This window comes from Lissotriton helveticus, chromosome 7 (genome assembly GCF_964261635.1).
Source record: "Lissotriton helveticus chromosome 7, aLisHel1.1, whole genome shotgun sequence".
Taxonomy (NCBI): Eukaryota; Metazoa; Chordata; class Amphibia; order Caudata; family Salamandridae; genus Lissotriton; species Lissotriton helveticus.
Window position 1 is genome coordinate 337,807,342 of NC_136068.1, and position 21,000 is coordinate 337,828,341.

Genomic DNA, 21,000 nt, shown 5'->3' on the forward strand with positions numbered 1-21,000 from the left:
CTGTTCTATTAGAGGGTCAGAGGGAATCTTTGGCTGATCTCCGTAACAAGAATGTGGATTGGCTAGCTAATCACAAAAGGTTCCACCCATCCTGCATGACCGAGATCCTTATGGTCCGCCAAGTAGGGTGGATGGATCAATCTCCCAAAAACATCGATGGGGACAGCATTGTAATTAACTTTCGCAGGCCTCATTTGGCTCGTTGTATTTTAAGTTTTTGTGAACACTCAGACAAAGTTCAAGAGTTTGTGTGCTCCCCTTGGATTATTTTTACAAACCAAAATTTAGGCCCACAGATCATGTGTTTAACATAACTTCCGTATCCAATAGATTCCAGGCCTTGTCTGATGTGGACACACAGGACTGACAAATACCCCTAGTGGAATACCGCCCTTGTCCCCTGGAAAATCCTCAGGATCTTACTACCTCCCCCTCTACTAATATTCTAGATGAACAGCCCATTACACTTAAATACAGACTTAAGTATTTTGAGCTGGAACATTGCTGGCCTTCAACAGAGGCTTGGTGACTCAAACTGGCTACGCCTGATTGAGGATCAGGACATAGTCATGCTTCAGGAGACTTGGGCCACCCAAGATCTGCACATTAATGGGTTTCATTGTCACAATATTTTAGCCCCCAATTCCAAATTTGGTCACCCCTCAGGGGCTTATTTGTTGGGATCAATATTGCTGCTGGGTGCAGCATCAAGGTTCTGCCCACTAATAGTGGTAACTTCCAAGTCCTATTATGCAAAAGAAGAGTCTCTTTTTATTTGGTTAATTTCTATAATAATGATTTTAACTCTGTCACCAATAGAAATTTCATTAAGCTTTTTGATTTCATCTCCCATCTTGAATTCCAGGAAGAAGCAGCAAAACCCACTGGTATTCTTTTGGGGGGTGATTTCAATGCGAAACTAATGGACAGACTAAACAGCTTAGGTTCCTATAACTCTAGCTCTACCTGTCTTAGGGGCGCTGAGTTGGCCACGTTTTTGAGCATACACAATTTCAGCAATGTCAAGGACATTGTTGGAGCATATCATGCAAATACCCTCCCTGTGCCAACAATTAGGGGAAGGGGGTGTTCCTCTACCATATATTTCATTTTTATATCCCCCTATCTTGCCGACCATTTAATAGAAGCGGAAGTTATTATCACGAGCCAAGGGAATCATAATCCCATTAGAATAGGGCTGAGTCTAGCCCCACGGCCCATGTTCAACTCTGAATGTGGGTCCAGGAATCTAAATCCTTCCACTGATAACTTGAGACTAATATGGAGGGGCATAGATAATGATGATCTGTTTCAGACGATGGTAAAGGTAAACATTCACCTTATAAACTCATGTTTATCAGCCCAATACCCATTCCCTGAAGCTGTTTATGACTTTAATAGACTTTGCTCAGCTGTAAAAATGCTTTTGTCAAGACTGACCTCCTGTGTGAAGCATGACCCCCAGATGGTTCGATCACGAGTGCTCTGAGGCCAATTAACAATTGTGCAGAGCCTTATCATCTAATCCAAGATCTGAAGTAAAATTGGCCAGGCGGAGGTATAAAACTGCAATTTCCAATCAGAAAGAGGACATTTTAAAAAAACGTTAGGAGGCTTTATTGGTAAGGGCAAACACTAAAAAAGGTGATACATTCTGGTTAGCTGTGGGGACTTGCGATCGATGGGGCAGCTTCTCACCCCCATAAGCTGCACCATCTCGAGCGAGTCCTGGGAAAAGTACTTTACAGAAATGTATGCCTCACCTGCACAAGAGGTACACCTCTTTGAGCTGGGGCCACTAGCCAGAATACAGATGACCCTACCTGAGGTGGAAGAAGCGATCCATCAGAGGGTGGGTAATAAAGCCCCTGGACTAGATGGTTTACCCATTGATCTTATTAAATACAAGCCAGAATTTTGGGCGCCCCTACTTGTAAATGTTTTTAATGACCTAATGCACGCTTCATTAGCCAGCTCCTGGTCCACCAGCACCACTGTCCTGATTTTTGAAAAGGGGGATCGTTCTCAACCCAATTGTTGTAGGCCTAGCTCCCTAATTGACAATACTTTAAAAACTTTTAGGTAGAGTCCTATACAATAAGATTTTCGAGTGGTCTGAGGAAACTGGAATTTTAGATCCCTGTCAACTGGGCTTCCGAAGTAACGAACAATGCCTCAATCATAATTTGATTATGGGCAAATACACCATTGTGCGGGTTTCTCCAATCTATCTGGACTTTATGGACCTGACCTCAGCTTTTGACCTTGTTAATAGGTCAAAGCTCTGGTCTATCCTGCCTGCATATGGATTTGATGAGCCCCTGGTGTATTTCTTGGCACACCTGCACAAAGATCTTAAAGCCCGGGTGAGGATTGGTTGTGGGGGTGAGGTTTCCGAAGCTATCGATGTGGGTAGGGGGGGTCAGACAGGGTTGCGTTCTAGCCCCCGTCTTTTTATTATCTACATCAATGGACTGAATAAAACTTTAAAATCATTAACCCAAGATATCCCAAAAACTAATGGGAAAACACTCCCTGTACTACTCTATGTGGATGATGCGGTCCTCATGGGTCACACTCCAAATTATTTACATATGCTAGTGCAGGGCTTTGTCAACCATATGGATAGTCTGGACTTAAGCACTCATTAAAAAAAGTTATTTATAATGTTGTGTGGTCCAAAGAAACGTCAACTTAGCTCCATATCTATGGGCAACCTGAAGCTGATGAGTACAAGCACCTTTCCTTAACTTGGGGTGGTCTTTGCTGCGAACGGCTCCTGGAGTGAGCATATGGCTCACGCCAGGAGCAAGTTCTCAAAGGCCTCCAACTCGATCCTCAGCCTCCCACGCCCAAATAGAACAGGTGCCATTTTAGTCATTTCCTTTTTTTTAAAGTCATAATGTGTGCCAAAACTTTGTATGGCACAATAGTTTGGGGCTTCGCCAATACTACCTGCATCCAACAGGAAGAGAATAGATTTTGCAGGACATTATTGGGCACTCCAATCTCAACACCCCAATATACCAGCCACAATTAACTCAACCTACATTTTATCGAAGACTTCATGAGGGCGCGCCCTGCCCTTTTCTGGTTATCAGACTGGAAAAACCCGGCAGCATCCCTAACAAGAGAGATCATAAGTGACTGCATAGGATGTGCAAAAGGGAAAGACATGTCATGGCTGTCAGTGGTGTATCAGAGCCTCTGTAATGTCAATAAGGGAAGCATTTATACAGATCCCAGCATAGCAATGGTCGCGAACAAATGTGAACTAAGGAGTGTGCTCTATTCATGATATAGAGCAGAAACGTTCGAAAAGGAATCCGAAAAATCCCTTGTTTATAGCTACATCGACATTGGAAATTCTGCACACCCGCTGGCTAATTATATTACCCTGCCAACGAGCCATTGGGAGAGGAGCCTTTTGTTTCGTTTAAGGGCTAACACTATTAAATTTGTATTACGTTTTCCCCTTGGCTACCACTCTGACCTTGATTGCATTCCCTGCCCGTGTGACAGCCGGAGTGGCCAATCTATTCTGCACTTTCTGTTCTTTTGTAAATACTATTTAAAGTATATTAAGTGGTTTTTAACTCCGTATTTTGAAAAGCCCATGCCCATCAGCTTGGAACACGCTGATCTAAGACTACTCATCCTGGATGATGAAGAGTTGGTCTTTCGTACAGGCACTTTTTTGAGAATTGCAGTCGGAGCACGTCAAATTATGTCCAATCCCTGAGTTTTTAAGATTTCCATTAATTCATTTTTTATGAATCTAAATATTACTGTATATTGTATGCTGCTATATTTTTATTATGACTCTCTAATTTGTACATTTTAACCTGTTTGTTGTTGTGTTTTGTGCTTTTATGGATACAATGTTATCCGAATAAAGTGTCTTTGAACCTGAACCTTGATTGTTTATGTGCAGAAAGGTGTACCTTCTGGCACATAAACAATCATTAAAAAATGACGATTTGCAACTTCTATGTGTACTGCACAATGCAGCACACTTAGGAGTTACAAATCGCCATTCTAGATTATTTATGTGCAAAAAGGGAAACCTTCCTGAACATAAACAATCATTCACCCCAACGCAGGCACCCTTGCATTATGGTGCAAGGGTACCCGCGTTGGCGCTAGGCAGCTTAATTTAGCACCAGAACTAGGGGAAATGCAGGTGTGCACCATATCATTGTAAATACGGTGCATACCAGCTTTTTTTAACAGACAGAGTGCGGTGTTAGCAATTTTGGAGCTAACCCGCGCTCCCCAGTTGATGGTACATATGCCCCCTAGTTTTGTTGCAAGGATTGATAACCTGCATGGGGATACTGCTCAGGCCGAATTGTAATTGGAGACCAAGAGGTAGCAGTCTCTAGTTTGCATTTTACAACAGTTCCAAACTATGAAACACATTCAATAGAAAAATTTAAGTATTTTTGCTTTGGCTGGTGTAGCAGCATATATTTAAGACACTGTTCTATACGCAAATCCCTCTTGCACCCAAAACGCAAATACAAAAAAAACACCAGGTTAGGAACCATGAGTTGTGTTTTGTCCACTTAAAAACACATGTTATTCTTTTTTCCAGAATACTGAACAGGCTTTAGAGACAGATTGCCGAAAGCTCCGTGGATCACTCAATGAAGCAAATAGGCATTTATTAAACTTGTATTCTTGCTGCTTAACCCATCATCGCCAGCGTATTTACCTGTATAAAATGATGCAATACATCATGTTAAGGAGCATATTAATGGCTGACATCTATCAAGCAAAGCATGAAATGCAAGCTTGTGGCAATGACAAAAGATGACTGACGGCCAAAAAGTATGCAATATTCTCTTCATGCATGCTATATTTGTCTTGCATAGACTAGGGGGAGCACTGATGCCTCCTCATGCTGCCTTGTGATTTACTGCATTACATCAGATGCAGAGCAGACGTGAGTTTTTTGTAGCCATTTTTGCAGGGGCTGGCTGATGGGAATATTATTGAAAAGAAGATATGGCTCAACAGATTTGACAGGGTGATAGATATAATACACACAACATGTGAGGGATGGAGTGCTTATAAACGTCCCAGCCACTGACAATTTCTAGGGTCACTTTCAGACCCATTAATATTTTGCATACAGCGCCATTCATTGAAGAGGGACACACCACGTGCATATCAGACCTGGTGTTGCTCCTGTAGAGAGATACTATTTTCTGTGTGACAAACCTAATAGTTTAACATATGCTATCTTACAGAGACTGTTTAAATCTTTGTTCCAACTTGGGCCCCTGCTGGAACGGTCACCTTTACTCCGATATCAGGTAAGCTTTTTGGACACCTCGTCAGCTAGCAAGAAACGAATACATACCTTTACAACGCATGCATTTACAATGCATGCAATTACAACGCTGTTGTTACAACGATCACGTTGTTACATCGTAGCACCATTACAACGCAAGTCGTTACAACGACTTGCTGTAGGGGGCGTGCTGGACTAAGGAATAGTATAATTTACTATTCCAACTCCAGTGTGTGCAACTGTAGGGGAAGGTGTTGCAATAGTAAATTATACTATTCCTTAGTTTAGAGCGCCCCCTACAACAAGTCTTTGTAACGACTTGCATTGTAATGGTAGTGCGATGTAACAACGCGGTTGTTGTAACGAGCACGTTGTAATCGCATGCATTGTTACGCATGCAATGCAATGGACCTTCAGCCATTCCTCTTTACCTTGTTGGGTCTTGCCTGGCCAGCAATGTGCATCGTATCCAGTCCCCACAGCTCACCCTGGCCACGCTTTCTTTTCTGTAGGCTTGTGACCAGACTGTTAGCCTCATTGCTTGCAGCCTTTCAAGCAGACAGTCGATACCAGTGGCCCAAAGGCGTAGAACACACCTTGGATCCATCTAATATCTTAGGAACTCTATACCTTCTGTACACTGGGAATTGTAGCACACGTATTGGGTGTTTGGGGGTCAGTGGTGGACTCATCATTATATTACTGCACTGTTGCACTCACCTTTGCCTCCCCAAAAATGACGACAAAACACCCTGCCTGTCTCACGCATGCTTTCTCAATGTGGTTAACCTATATCCATTGTATTTTGTGTTTGTTGTACCCCACATGAGGTGTTGTCTTTTAGTTTTCCAGCAGGAGATTCATCATTGGTGGTGAGTCACTTTTACTTTACATTTCCTTTTTCTTTTGCTCTATAATTCCTACTAAAGTCACTGGATTACTGTCCTCTGGAGAACTGCATAGCATTGACTCCTGTTTGCCTTGAGACACCAGAAAGGTGCATTACTTTTCTCTGCTTCCCTGAAGCAATACCGAGGTTTTGTTTGTTCTTGTCCTTTCTGATGAACGTGTTTAAATGTAAATCTCTGTAGAGAGAGAGGAAGACTCATAAAAAGCTAGAGGCATGGAATTGAATATTATAAAGTAGGGCGTGTACTTTCATAACAGTAAAAGCCACAAATTGTTGTTTTCAACTGTGTAAAGACCGGTGGCTCCATTGGCAAGTAGGGAGCTACACGCTGATCCCTCAGCTGTGTTACTTTCTGAATGGGACCACCAAAATGGGTACTTCATGGTGGGGGCATGGCCAAGCCGCCAAACATGGCCTTTGGGCATGGCCCACTTGGTCTGGCTATTTCTCTGGAGCAGAGGCCCATCGGAGCCCCCCATTTGCCTCCTCGGGACCCCAGAGACAGGTCTTGCATGGCCTGCTGTGGACTGCACCCCTGACTCTACAGGTTTGCCAGAAACGAACTCGCAACCTGGGCCGCCCTTGCTGCCGGAGCCTTCAGGCATGGCAGTTGGTGTGACCCCAAGGTCTCGGCGGATGTGGCCCTGTCCTGGGGGTGGTGGCTGGAGGTGGCACTTGAATGGTGCTTGCCCCAGCATTAGCACCTACTGTGCCCCTGGCTTTACTTGTGCTCTGGAGCTGATCTTGTGGCCTGATGGTGGGTCAGCCAAGGAGGCCTAGACCTTGCTCTGCTCAGCCCAGGAGTGGCGGCCAATAGCAGTACTTGCGGTCCGTTGTTCCCGATGACAGCAGGATTTTGAGCTGAGTTAGACCGGGACCCGCATACATGCCTTGAGTGATCCGAACCCCCTGACCAGCTGGTTGGCCTCACTGGGGCCAGAGTACTTACGGGCAAGGAGAAGTGCCCGTGGGTGGGTGAGTGTCATACCCTGCCCTTTCTGCCCTTTGCCCAGTATAGTGGATTGGGGATGCTTAGGGTTGCCCGTGCTCCCCCGACGCTGATGTCAGGAGTGAGTTGGGCCCCACAAGCAGGAACAGCCCAGACACACCACAGTTAACCAGACATCCTTGGGGCCTCAAACATTCTCTACACACAATCGCTTGCCCACTTTTGGAGCAGTTACACCATTGCCGAATAAATGACTGAGGGTTGTACACCCACGGTAAGTACCATTATAGCAGTATATATCGCTAAATGTTTCTATAAGAGGGAGTGTGATATATTATGTGCACACATACAGACATAAATATATTTTCATGTTGTTGTAGAAATAAATGGTCCCGGGTGCATCCGTATCCTTACTGTGAGTCTCAAGAAGAGGAGTTTCCGGTTTTCTAAAGTGGCCCATATGATGAGTAGTACCACTATCTATGACTGAATAAACATCTTTTCAGGTGCCTGTACATATATAAATAATATCTCTTTCCTCTTTTGACCCTACTCATGGGCTTCACACCTCGGAGTCTGTTTGCACAATTGATTTCATTTGATCATCGTTTTCTCAAAAAATCTTGAACTTTTTCTTGATCTGGGAGACACTGGGGAGGTGTTCTTTTCCTTTTTTTCTTTCTTCTTTTTGGTCTTTCTTCTAAATTTCGGACTATATTTTAAGGCAATCATCTAACGGCACATTTCATTTTCCTGGCTACAATGGCGTTTTTGTTGAGTGTGTGGTTTGCTTTGAATTAAGTGTAAGTGCAAACTAGTCACTATTCATTGATACCTAAATCTCGTCATGTGATACCTAAATCACGTCATGTGATACCTAAATCTCTTCCGTGCATTGGGTAAAACTTTGTTAAATAATCTCCTTGAAAATTAATTGGAGACATGACAGTTGCATTTTTAGTTCATAACTCAACCATATATTTTTTCCATGTGTTTACAAATACCCCCGCTCCTATTTTTCATATTTTCACTGTACAAATCTAAATATTGGTCCTGATGCAGGTGGTGAAAAGAATGTTTGTCCCACCGAAACGTACTTCGACCATTGGCCTTTGGAAATCCAGCGAGATACATATAGAGAAAAAAGAGAGATGGTGTTATTTCTCACAATACAATGAAATTATAGTGATTCCTATACACTGTTGAAATTGATGGAATGTTTTTACATTACAAGTGAAATGATCTATTGAACTGTCGGATCCCATTTGTGTCGTAAAATTGCACTTTTAATTGCTAGGTTGAATGGCTGGTATGATAGTAAGTGTGTTTGCTGCACTTTTTGCATGAGTCTGCTGGGGTATGGTGTCGATAAAAAAGTGACAAGATTTTGATTTCAAATGTATGCATTTATGCTAATTTCTGTTGAATTATTCTCATTTTGTATTTCTGTGATTTGCGAATTTAACAATTTTATAAATGAACTTTAACTTTTTGTAAATGGAAATTTCAATAAAAATTTTAATTTCTAAATGATTGTTTAATAGAAATTATTAGCTGTTTCTTGTGGGGCGCTTATAAGCTTCAAGCTATGCTTTAAAGTAATATGGGTCTGCCAGAGGACTTTCATAGTTTTTTCACACATAAGACTTACACCTTTATCAATCACATACTGCAGTACATTGGAGGTCGACATAGCAGGTGGTTCCCAATGAACTTCATCCTGCATGGGTAGGACGCGCGGCTCACAGAGACACACTCCGTAATCCTCTGCAGGCTCTCGGCCAGCGATGGTCCATTGACCACATCTTTGCCAGATCTCCCCTGGGAGCACCCCCAGGGAGCACCCCAGCAATACAGTCGCCTACTCGGGACATGCTTTTGAGAGCCATTACAGACTTCTGGGCCATGTAGGAAGCTACAGTTGATCTCATGGCCATCAATTTTACACTACTTTGTGATAACCAGAAGAAACTCTCCGCTAGAGTTGCAGCAAACACTGCAGCCATCAATAGCCTCACCCGCAACCTGTTGACCTATCATGAAGCCCCCATCATGTACTGGATCACCTGAAGATTCTGAAAGATGGACTTGTCCATATGGAGGGCCACTCCAGAAACCATAATATTCATCTTATTGGACTCCTGGAAGAGGTGGAGGGCAAGGAACCCCACACTTCCGGGAGGACTGACTTGGTGAGATGGTGGCCCCACCTTATACTCCTCTTGTTTTGTTCAGGAGAGAGCTCATAGGGTTCCTAGCAGGTGTCCACCCCTGGACACATCTGCATCCCCTGATGGCATGGGTGCTCAGCTTCAAGGACCAGGACCTGATCTTATTCGAAGCTCGAAAGAATCAGATTCGGGTAGACAATGCAAAAAGCAGGATCTTGCTGGACTATACTCTAGTCGTGCATTGCAAACGTTCCTCGTTCTTGCAGGTTAAAAAGAGGCTACTCTACTTGAGCTACACAGTCCTATTCCCTGCTAAACTGTGAGTAGCAGCAAACCAGAAGTTAACTTTTTTCATGAACCCGGAATCAGCTTGGGACTGACATGAGGCATGGGAGCTGAGAGATGCCATTCCTCCCAGGCCCCTTCCATTTTGGATTCTCAGTTGGAGAGGGGGTCTCAGCAACTTGTTTGGATGCTGCGCCCTGCGGCTGGGTACACAAGGGGATACACCCTACCCAGGTTTGGCTTGAACAATAAAGTTCAGTAGAGGCGCTGACATTGTTACAGAACTTATCTGCCACTCCTCGATTCCCAACTTCTGGCGCCAGTATTTCTTGTGATGATGCATCTTCAGGAGTGGTTGATCTGGACACACCAATGATCACACCCCAAAAATCTGACCATCTGCTTTTGCCCCTTTGCCCTATGGCCTCATGCTCTCCCTCTGTGGGCTCATACTCAGAATTGGATATGGACAGAGCCAACTTTTCAACGAGCTATTAATAAGATATCTTTCATAGAGTGATCTGTTGACTCTTCTCAGCTGCTTAAGGGGAGACATTATTATGCTCCTATGTTCATACAACCTGGTCCCCTCTGTCCCGAACATTGGACTTTACCCCTCAAACATTGATGGTAAGGAAATGCTCTTTCATTTATTACTCTAACATGTAGGCCAACGCGCTCACCTACTGCCAACCCTCACTCTCCTCACCATGCTCCTCCGTTTATTCTCGACCAAGGAACTATCCTCACTGGGGTTCTTTGTTGGGCCTCGGCCCATAGTATTGTAGTAAGGGTTTGTTTTGTTTGGGGTTCCTTCCATACACGCTGTATGCACACTCTGACATTGGATATCACTATTGCCTGGCTGACTTCATCCTTTACTCTGCCCATCCTTGGGCTCGACAAATAATTAACTTACCTCCCCATAGCCTGCTGCTTTCACCCTTCACGTCTTATTGTAAGCTAGTGACGTTGAACGTCAGAGGGATGAATTCTTCCCATAAATGTCATTATATCCGCTCACCCTGGTCAGATGGAAAACAGATATAGCTCTTCTAGAGGAAAACCATTTATTGGCCCCGGAGCTGTCCAGACTTTGTAATACATTGCAGAGTCAGGTGTTTGTGACGGATGTATGACGTTACAACGCAGGCTATTACAACGCCTGCCTTTACAACGCGGTTTTTACATCGCATACCATTACAACGCATAGTGCTTTTAAGCGCTGGATAGTGATTTATTTAATTTACTATTCAAACTCCAGTCCCCGTGGATAGTAGGGAAGGTGTTGGATAGTAAATTAAATATATTCCCTATCCTAGAGCGCCCCGCAGCGCAATGCGTTGTAATGGTTTGCGTTGTAATGACCGCGTTGTAATGGTAGTGCGTTGTAAAAGTTTTGTTGTAAAGGTTGTTCACCGTTTGTGACTATCCTCTCTGTCTATTCAAGAGGGTCTGTGATCTTGGCAAGGCCTGGAATCCCATTTGAGGCTGAAGACACTAAGATAGATGCGGATGGCCATTATGTGCTGCTACGATGGCTTACCAATAGTACTGGGAGGTATATATGCCCACGAAGTGGCCCAAACTAGCTTTTGGGTAACTTGGACTGTTTATTGGACTGGGCTGGTACCCCTTGGGTATTGGGAGACTTTGTTTGTGTGATAGATACATCTTTAGATCGCTCTATGCCCCAACTTCCACATTCCTCAGCCATTGTGATGCCTCAGGAACTCGGGCTTGCGGCTCACCTGACCTTTACATGCGGCCTCCTGATCAACAGCAGCACTGAGCTGCTGTTCATTTGACTCAGCACTAACATTAAAACGATGTTAAATATACATATATATGTTAAATATACAAGCAAGCCTTTATTTACTGTTTAATTGAAGTTAAAGAAAGAAGAAAACTAGATTGTCCTGCACAACTTAACTTTAGGAGCGCCATCATTTTCAAAGCCATTTTGCATCAAATGGGTAAAAACATGATACAGTTTGTACAAAAGTTCAACATTTTCTTTCATTGACCTGCAGAATCATTTCACCTTAGTCATTTCAGAATATATCAGTGGATTGAGAAGTATTTTTGTAAGTGATAGTATTCAAAAATGAATTTAGAAACATACATTCTTCCCCACACTGACAAAAATGCCAATATTGAACTAAGAGTTCAATATTGTCAGTTGTTATGTGTACTCTTAGGGTGGCCTCCTATTATACATGAACAACATTATATTTTATTAAATTAAACACAGGAGAAGGTTTTGTACAGTGCACATCCTTAAGTGGTGTATTTCAAAGTCCTCTTATATGTGATAATAAAAGAAATAGGAGGGAAAGTGAAACAAAACAATTGCCTAGGATCACACAATCTGGTAAAGTGGAGAAGCTGGGATTAATCCCAGGTTTTCTGGTTTCACATTGAGCAATTAAGACACTACATGCATATGCTTTGCTTCCCCTATACCCACCTTTCCGGGCACCTTCCGTACCAACCCCGCCCCACCCCGCCAGCCCCCACAGATCACCCTCTCCTGCTGGCATTGATGCGGCCCTCGGTAACATCACCGACCAAAGATTGCGGCCCTTGGGAAAATGTTTGCGAGTACCCATGCTCTAAACCAAAGCCATCACCTACAGTCCATTGGGATTAATCATTCCCTCTGGCGAAACACTGACCACACAGTCCGTCATCAATGATGCTTTTTGTCTCTACTAATAAACTCTTAATAAACCCGTTTCACCCTCATCCACTGTAGCGCAGGCCCTCCTATTGAATCCACTTCCCCTACCTCACCTTTCACCTACAAGTCGGCAAGATCTCAAACGCTGATTTAAAAATTCTTACCAAACTGCTAGCTATTCGATGACTCCCAAACCCACCGCTCCAAATACACTCTAACCAGTCTGGTTTTATTCAGTCCTCAACACCTCCCATAATCTACGGAGAATTTTGAGATGTCATGCCTAGCATACATGAATAGTTCCAGAGAACTGCATGTATTGCTTTAGATCGGGAGAAAACATTTTAATCTCTCTGCAGGGGTTGTATGGTTAATGTCCTGAACAAGATGGGTGCCAGTCCGAATTGGCGTAAAATGATTCAGCTTCTATATGTGGCCCCAAGCAGTAGAGCCAAGATGGGATATTCCATCTTGTGCCCCTTTCCCTTAGGTAGGGGCACCCGTCAAAGGTGCCCTCTCTCACCTTTACTATTCGCGATTGAAACATTAGCGACCCTACTGAAGCAACAGGGAACACATTGGGGTATCTCCCCAGAACTAACCTTCATGCAGCATCCCTATAGGCAGACGACATCCTTTGATATGTTAAGGATACCCAACTAGACCTTACATCCATAGCTTGCCTCTAGGCCGATTTTGAAAAAGTGGACTACATTCAAATACCAGGGGATCAATATATGTCACTCGCTGGAGGATCTAAGGGAGGGTAACCTGGGCAGAGCAGTCCGATCACTGAAAACACAATTCCCCTTTTTGTGTGACACTGCCTCTGTCCTTTATGGGAAGAAAAGCGCTGATCAAAATAATAGCCCTCCCATGCCTATTATATCGCTTTGTTTCTTTGTTAATCTCCCTTTACACTCCCTTTCTTTTTCTTTTGCGCCTTGGACTCAACGATTGATGAGATCATATGGCATAAGGGCCATAGATGGGTGACGTTAGCTACCCTCAAGCTTCTAAATAAGGAGGCGGGTGTTGGGACTCCCGGATTTCAAACAATATTATTTGGCAGCACAGCTTCAGTAGCCTGCCCGATGGCGGGTGGGTCACTACCTCTCTGGGATGGGCCACAGCCCCGGGAAGCCATACCTTGGCCAGTTGCACTTGAAGATATTGTTGCTCTGAGCTCCCAGTCCCAGAGCCCCTCCACTTCTTTCCACTGTGCAGAATTGTGTACGTTGCTCACAGGCACACTACATGTGCAGGCCCTTATGTTCCCCCACAATCTACCAAGCACTTCTACAGCAATGGGATCACTCCAGGGGGTTCCTTTGAGGCAAGTGGGTAGGAAACATAGGCTGCCCACTGCTTGACTCAGAATGGGCGGCATCCTGTCATACCAGCATAAGATACCTCGTAATCCCCATTTTAAGTATGTACAATCCAACATATTAAAAAGGCCATATCGTACTGCTAGTCGTGTTTCCAAGATCTACCAGTGAACTTCATCACTTTGTCCCCTGTGTATGCGGACATATCTTATATATTCTGGTCCTGTGGGTCACTCCAACCTTAATGGACTTGGGTTATTTATTTATTTATTTATTTATTGTCAGAAACATTTTAATCCTTAAAAAGGATCTTTCAGATTAGCATTACAGGTGACGAATTGATATATAGAACTCAAGCAAAGTATAGTGCATTGCACATACTCTATTAATAATGACATGTAGAAAAAAGCATGATTTACAATCAGCAAGCCAGTAATTTATAGGTAATGTAAGTTAACTAATGTAAGTAACAGAGCAGGTATTATCTTAGTAACTCATCTTGTACATAAATACAGGACCTAATCATTACCGTTCCACTGAAGGAGGTTTATTAACCTAAGGACCTTTTCAACGACATCTAACGTCAGTTATTTTCTGAAGTGTAACATTAATGCAGACATATTTCTCATGTGTCTGTAATAGCATTACCACCTGTACCGTTTCATAACAGACAATACCCCATACAGAAGATAGTAATTTCTAGGTCTCATTGAGAAAAGTTTGCTATGAATGACCTGCCTAGAAGTAGCACAATCTACCTTTTATGTTTGTGTTTTTACTTTAAAATATGGTACATTAGTAATTATTTTTTAGAAGGATAAACATTTTTAAATGGTTTTAGGAAGTGTTTTGTAGTACACTCCTGTTTGCTTGCTAAATGGTGTTTCTTAAGAAAAAAAAGTATTTTGAACCCTGCATTAGCAAATTGTACTTAATAAGAATTAGCATACATACACAATTTGGCACAGTATAATTCACAGATGATTCCAATAGGTTCATGAGAATCTGGGGCACTCAGCTTCACAGGAGTAATCCTTAAAATGTTTGTGGATTCCAGGTTTCTCACATGTGAAAGCCTTTTTTTTCATACATAAAAGTATGTGATGTACATCTATGCACGTATAAATGAATTGCAAAACCACGAATGCAATTTAAAACGGTGTATTTTTCTGTATGGGGCCAATGCTACCCCACACCTGGCTTGTGTGGCAATACCTGTTCTCCTGCTTCCTGGTCAACTTCATGGGAGTCCCCTCTCTATTTTCTCTTTGTTTACAGATTTTTTTTTTAAAGTTCTTTTAATTAACAGTAACGTGTTCGACATTGAAATTGCATAAGTGAGATTAAGGTGACGACAAAGATCTGACAACAGCATATTGCAGAGTACCTTTCAATGACACATAGTAACTTACATTATTCACGGTGTTGGTGGTTCGTCAAGGGGGGGAATAGGTGGAACACAAATATTTCCCCTACAAGCATTCCATTTTTCCCATTTAGCAGTCCATTTTTTTGGGGCAGCCACGTGCAAGTACACCGTTTTTTCTCTGATCAGACACCAGTCCATATCCGCCTTCCAGGCCTCAAGTTTTGGCGACACCTCTGGAACTTGGGTTATTGACCTACTTCCCTCAGGTTATCGGCAAATAACCCTCACACCAGGAGCCAAGGAAAGGTCTGCTTTTTCTACCCCTGAAGGCCACTTTCAATTTAAAGTGATGACCTTTGTGCTGAAACATTCATCAGCCACCTTCTAGAGTCTGGTGGACGTAGTGTTTTCAGGTTTGGAAAATTACAGTGCAGCATATCTGGATGATATTGCTGTGTTTAGTTCCACCTAGGAGGATCACCTGGTCCACCTTAGAGAAGGCCTTCAAGCACTGCAGCAGGCAGGGCTGACTATCAAAGGAAGAAAGTGCCAGATAGGGCAAGGTTCTTATCTTTCCACTATTTTGATATCACCTTCACTTACAAACATGTAGTCTGCAGCACCAAGGTGGTAGTAGAATGAACACAATTTAATAGTCATGCCTGCGAACTGCAGTGGATTCTGAACTTGCCACTTAGTAGAGTGGCCACAGTTGGAATCTAAAGGTCTAGGCATCTAGCAAAGGATGGTGTTTAAAGAGTGTCAAGCCACAATGGCATGAGGAGTGCTTTTGGTTTTAGACTTCAGCCTCACTTTCAATTTCCTTGCAAAGGCTCTATATATTTAGGCACATCCCAAGTGTGATACAGGCATGCACCCAACCAAATTAGAATTCTCGGTTACCATCAATCTCTGATAGACAGAATATGTGGTCAGACCACTTACGTCAGACTGAATTTCCACCTTGCAGGAAAAAGGGTTGAGAGTTCCTTAAGGGGTAGCAGCCTGTGGGCATTGAAGCCTGGCATTACAAAAACAGACATCTTCACCTTTTTTCAAAGGTTTAATGGCATTGCAAGGTGTGGGAAAGTTGTGAGAAGCATGTAATCAAAGGGGGAGGGACAGAGTGACTCCATAACAAACATTGATGATGCACTGCAGCAAAGGGTGTAGGTGCAATGTGCTCCAAGCAACGTGTGGATTGTTCCCAAACCCCATGACAATGGCATCAAAAAGAGTCTGTGTGATGAAAGCAGATTATCACAGCCATTGGGATGAAGAATGGAAAGCCTTTTTTGAAGCTGCGGGCTATATGTACCTTTTCTCCAAATTGGGTACTACCACAACCCAATTGCCATTCATCTGCCTTCTGTGGTTCTGAAGGGTGTCCCGAGGACTTTCTCGAGCACCATCCACCGTCCAATGACACATGGGTAAAATAATAAAAGATAATAACCCCCTAGACACTCTATTCACTTTGTGACATCATTGCCCTCCAGAGACATTGGTGGTGTACCAAAAATGTCCTGAAAGACATTGATTTTTGTATTTATTTGCAGCTTTATATTGAGCAAACAGGACCCAGTGGATGTCAGAGTCCTTTAAGTAAGTCATTATATTCTGCAGCAGCAGTTTACTTAAGAGAAGTAGTTGGAAATGGCCATTTTTGCAGGGTTATCCCCAGACTTTTTAGTTCTTCCTCCTTTATTTTTCCTGACCTGTGGTTGTTGGCAATAGGACTCTGGGCACTTTACCACTGTTGTTCAGTGCTAAAGTGCATATGCTCTCTGTATAAATTGTTATTGTGATTGGTTATCCATGATTGACATATTTGTTTTACCAGTAGGTCCCTAGTAAAGTGCACTGAGTGTGCCAGGGCTGGTGATTCAAATGCTACTAGTGGGCCTGCAGCACTGATTGTGCCACCCACATGAGTAGCCGTAAAATGGTGTCTCAGGCCTGCCACCGCAGTGCCTGTGTGCAGTTGCTAACTGCCAAGTTGACCTGACCAGTGTCCACACTGGCCAGGCCTAACCCTTCCCTTTTCTGTACACGTTGGACACCCCTGTGGAAGGCCCATGGTACCCCCCTGGGCAGGGTGCAGTGTATGTGAAAGGTAAGAATGTACTAGTGCAGGTGACATGCTCTGGTAGTGGTTACCTGCATATCTTCCCATCGGAGCAAGATAGGACATAAAAGTCTGGTATCCCTGAACTCAGAATTTAATAACACATCTTTTAGGAAAGGTGGTTTTGAAATCCTGTGTTTGAGAACAGAACTTTTAGAAAGTGGCTTTTCTCTTGTCTGACCTTTCTGTGTGCCTAGGCCTGTTTGTGAATTGACTGTCTGGTTTGTGAGTGACAGGAGCTGGGTGGCTCCCAGAGGCTGAGTGGACCATCCCTGGGCTGAATAGCTCCATCTGCATCTAGAGTGGTGGGAGGGGGTAACACCTGGGCCTGAATAGGGCTGTGTCTGCCTTCCACAATGCTGGCTCCACCTCCTGCTGGGTGGCTGACGACCCTGCCCCTCTCTCTGAAAGGAAAGGCGAAGCCAGGAAAACAAAGTGATCAAGGAACATCCAAAACTGGTTCAGACCGGGCTGAGAGCTCTTCTGTACAAAGAGAACAAAGACTTTTTGGGGTACAAGTATAGGACCCCAGACTACGGAAAATTAGATCATCCTGGAATCAAGAAGGAACCTCTTCAGTCAAGGAGGACTGAAGAGGAAGGGCTGTCCTACTGTGTGTTTCTGAGCTGACCTGCAGTTGCTTTGCTGCCAAGGAGAGGGAAAGGACTTTGCTTTGTGCTGTGTCCCCTTGCTTGAAGAGATCTCCAAGGGCCTGAGTAGAGCTGGCTCCCTTTTAAGAAGTCCCAGGAACAAAAGCACTTCACCCCCAGCTTCCCCCCTGAACTCTACTGAGAGAGTTCTCTCCTTCCTAGTGTGCTTGGGCCAGTTGTGGTGCCTCTGGAAGTTGTACCTGTTGTTGGGAAGCTGGATAAGAAGAAACTAAAGACACTCTGCAAAGTTTAACGCATTGCTCGCTTGCGGAGCGCATCCTCGTCAGTGCGAGGAAATTCCCGCCGCCGCGAAGATCGAGATCGACGCAGCGCCTATTGCCGCTGCAAGAACTGACTCATCCTTCGCTTGTGGAATGCATCGCTCCAGGGAGGGAGGAGTACCATCGCTGCGAGTATCGTCGCTGAGCCTGTCGTCACTGGGTGAGATTGTCGCACCGCTTGCTTGCGGACCGCATCACGTCGCTGCGACAGTCAGTGCAGAGCCAACGCATCGAGGGGCCGCGAGAGGAGAAGATCGACACTGCGTTGCGCATCAACGCCGCACCTGAGATCGTCACCGTCCCGAAGATCGTCGCATCGTACCTTTGCGAGACGCTTCCTACAAAACCCTCGCACCAGAATCCATACAAGGTATCGCATCCCTCCCCATACAGACCGGAGTCACCGCAACATGCCCGCTGCATCCAGCGGGGTTGTCGCATCGCCTCCCCAGGGTCTCAGGAGTGACGCACTTGTTTTTCAACGCTGCAGCTTTCCCTTGGAACTTTTGTCGCATCTAAAGGTACTTTTGGCTAAAACATGACACTACTGTGGATTATTTTAATGCAACCTTAAAAACTCTTTTGAAATCATATCCTTGTACTGTGTATGTTGGATATTTGTCATTTTGGTCTTGTTTAGTTTAGATTAAATACTTCTATTTTTCTAAACTGGTGTGGAGTCCATTTGTGGTGTTTTCACTGTGTTACTGTGAGGGTTGGTACAAATACTTTATACATTGCCTTTGATAAGCCTGTGTGCTCCTGCCAAGCTACCAAGGGGGTGAGCAGGGGGTATCTAAAGAGTGTATCCCCCTTACCCTGACTAGAGGCCAGGGTCCCTATTTGTCACAAGTACCTACCTGTGCCAACTAGAGACCCCAAATTCAAACAGCAGTTTAAACAAGGTTACAAATATGAACATGTTATATTGTATACGAACAAGTTACATTATGACTACACAAAACGAAGGATTCCAATTATATAGTTGCGATTGGAAGAGTAAGGTTACATAAAACCAGACAATCAAAGACTGTGAAAATCTACCATGGCATGACCAGTTCTTTGTTGTTATTTGTAGGCATCATTTCGTCGAAAAATCGTAAGAGATTTCATGAAAATGATGCAGTGTGTAATGGGAGAATTTAGCAAGAGGTCTACTTTTTTCAGAAAAAAAACCTACACCAAACATGGCTGTCACCACAACCACATAAGATACGATACACAATGCCTTCTAACCAGGCCGGGGACACTGAACAGGTAACTGGAGAACTCAGGGTCCAAATTACTTGGGGTAGTCCCAACTCTGGCTTGACTGAGACCATCCAGCCAGAGACAAAAGTATCCGACAAGATCGCAACCATATACAGAAAGTTCGAGCCCAAGACCACACCAACAGACTTCCTCGACAGACATCCCCCCACCACAACCGATATGAACCATAGACTGACCACCTGGAACTGCCTCTCCACCCAGACCACCACCTCCATCATGGAGTCCATCGACTCAGGAGCTGCCCCAGACTCATGCGAACACCACTTCTTCAACCTCGGAAACCAAAGGATTGGCCAGGAACTCACCCCCTTCCTCAACACCTCAATCACCACAGCAACATTTCTCAATGCCTGGAAACATGCAGAAGTCAGACAACTACTCAAGAGACCCTCCTCCGACCCCGGAAAACTCAACAACTTCCAGCCAATCTCCTTCCTCCCATTCCCAGGCAAGGTACTGGGAAAGACTATCAAAAGGCAACTCACAACACACCTGGAGCTGAACCAACTACTCAATGGCTTCCAATGCGGATTCCGCAGCAATCTCAGCTGCAAGACCACCCTGATCACAGCCCGACAACATACAAACCCTCCATGGCTGAGGAGAAACAGCAGCTCTGATCCTCCTTGATCACTCGGCAGCCTTTGTCACCATTCACACCACAAGCTGATTGAAGATTCCACTACATCGGCATCCAAGGAGGTGCGCTCGATGGATCACCTCCATCCTCACCAGAAGAACTCAGACTGTCCACTTACCACCATTCATCTCTGAACCCAAGAAGATCGTCTGTGGTGTCCCTCAGGGTTCGACCCTCAGCCCCATGCTCTTCAAAGCCCTTTTGTCCCCACTGGCCAACATCATAAGATTTCCCGGCCTCAACATAATATCCTATGCAGATGACATCCAACTCATCCTCTTCCTCACTGACGACACTACCCCCAGCAGGACCAACTTCCACAGATGTATGACAAGCATCACCCACTGGATGAAGAACAACTGCCTGAAGCTAAACACAGACAAAATAAAAGTAATGATCTTCGGCAAGAACATCAACCCATAGAGTGCCACCTGGTGGCGCTCAGACCTAGGACCCACACCCATAGCCACCGACCATGCCAGAAACCTCAGAATCATCATAGATAGCAAGCTCACCATGAAATCAAAGATCAACGGTGTCTCCTCTGCCTGCTTCCTCACTCTGGGTGGGCATGCTACATAAGATCGTCAAGTGGCTACCCCAGCTCATATCAGACGTACCGTGACACAGGCCCTCATCACCAGCCGACTGGACTATGGCAACACTCTCTATGTAGGAATCGCCACACACCTCCTACAGAGACTTCAACCCATACAGAATGCTGCATCCAGACTCATCCTTGCCATCCCCCAATGAACCCACACTCCACCTCAGGCAACTACAGTGGCTCCCTGTACAGAAGAGTTTCTAATTCAAGCTGCAGACCCATGCACACAAGTCTCTACACAACCAAGGACCCTCCTACATTAACCACTGCCTGAACTTCCACCAACCGTCGCAAATATTACGCTCTACCTCCCTTTCACTTGCCCACACCACATATTTACCAAAGCCGGATGTTCCCTATTCTACATTGCGGTAAAGACCTGGAACAGGCTCCCCATGCAGCTCCAGGCTACCAGCTCACTGCCG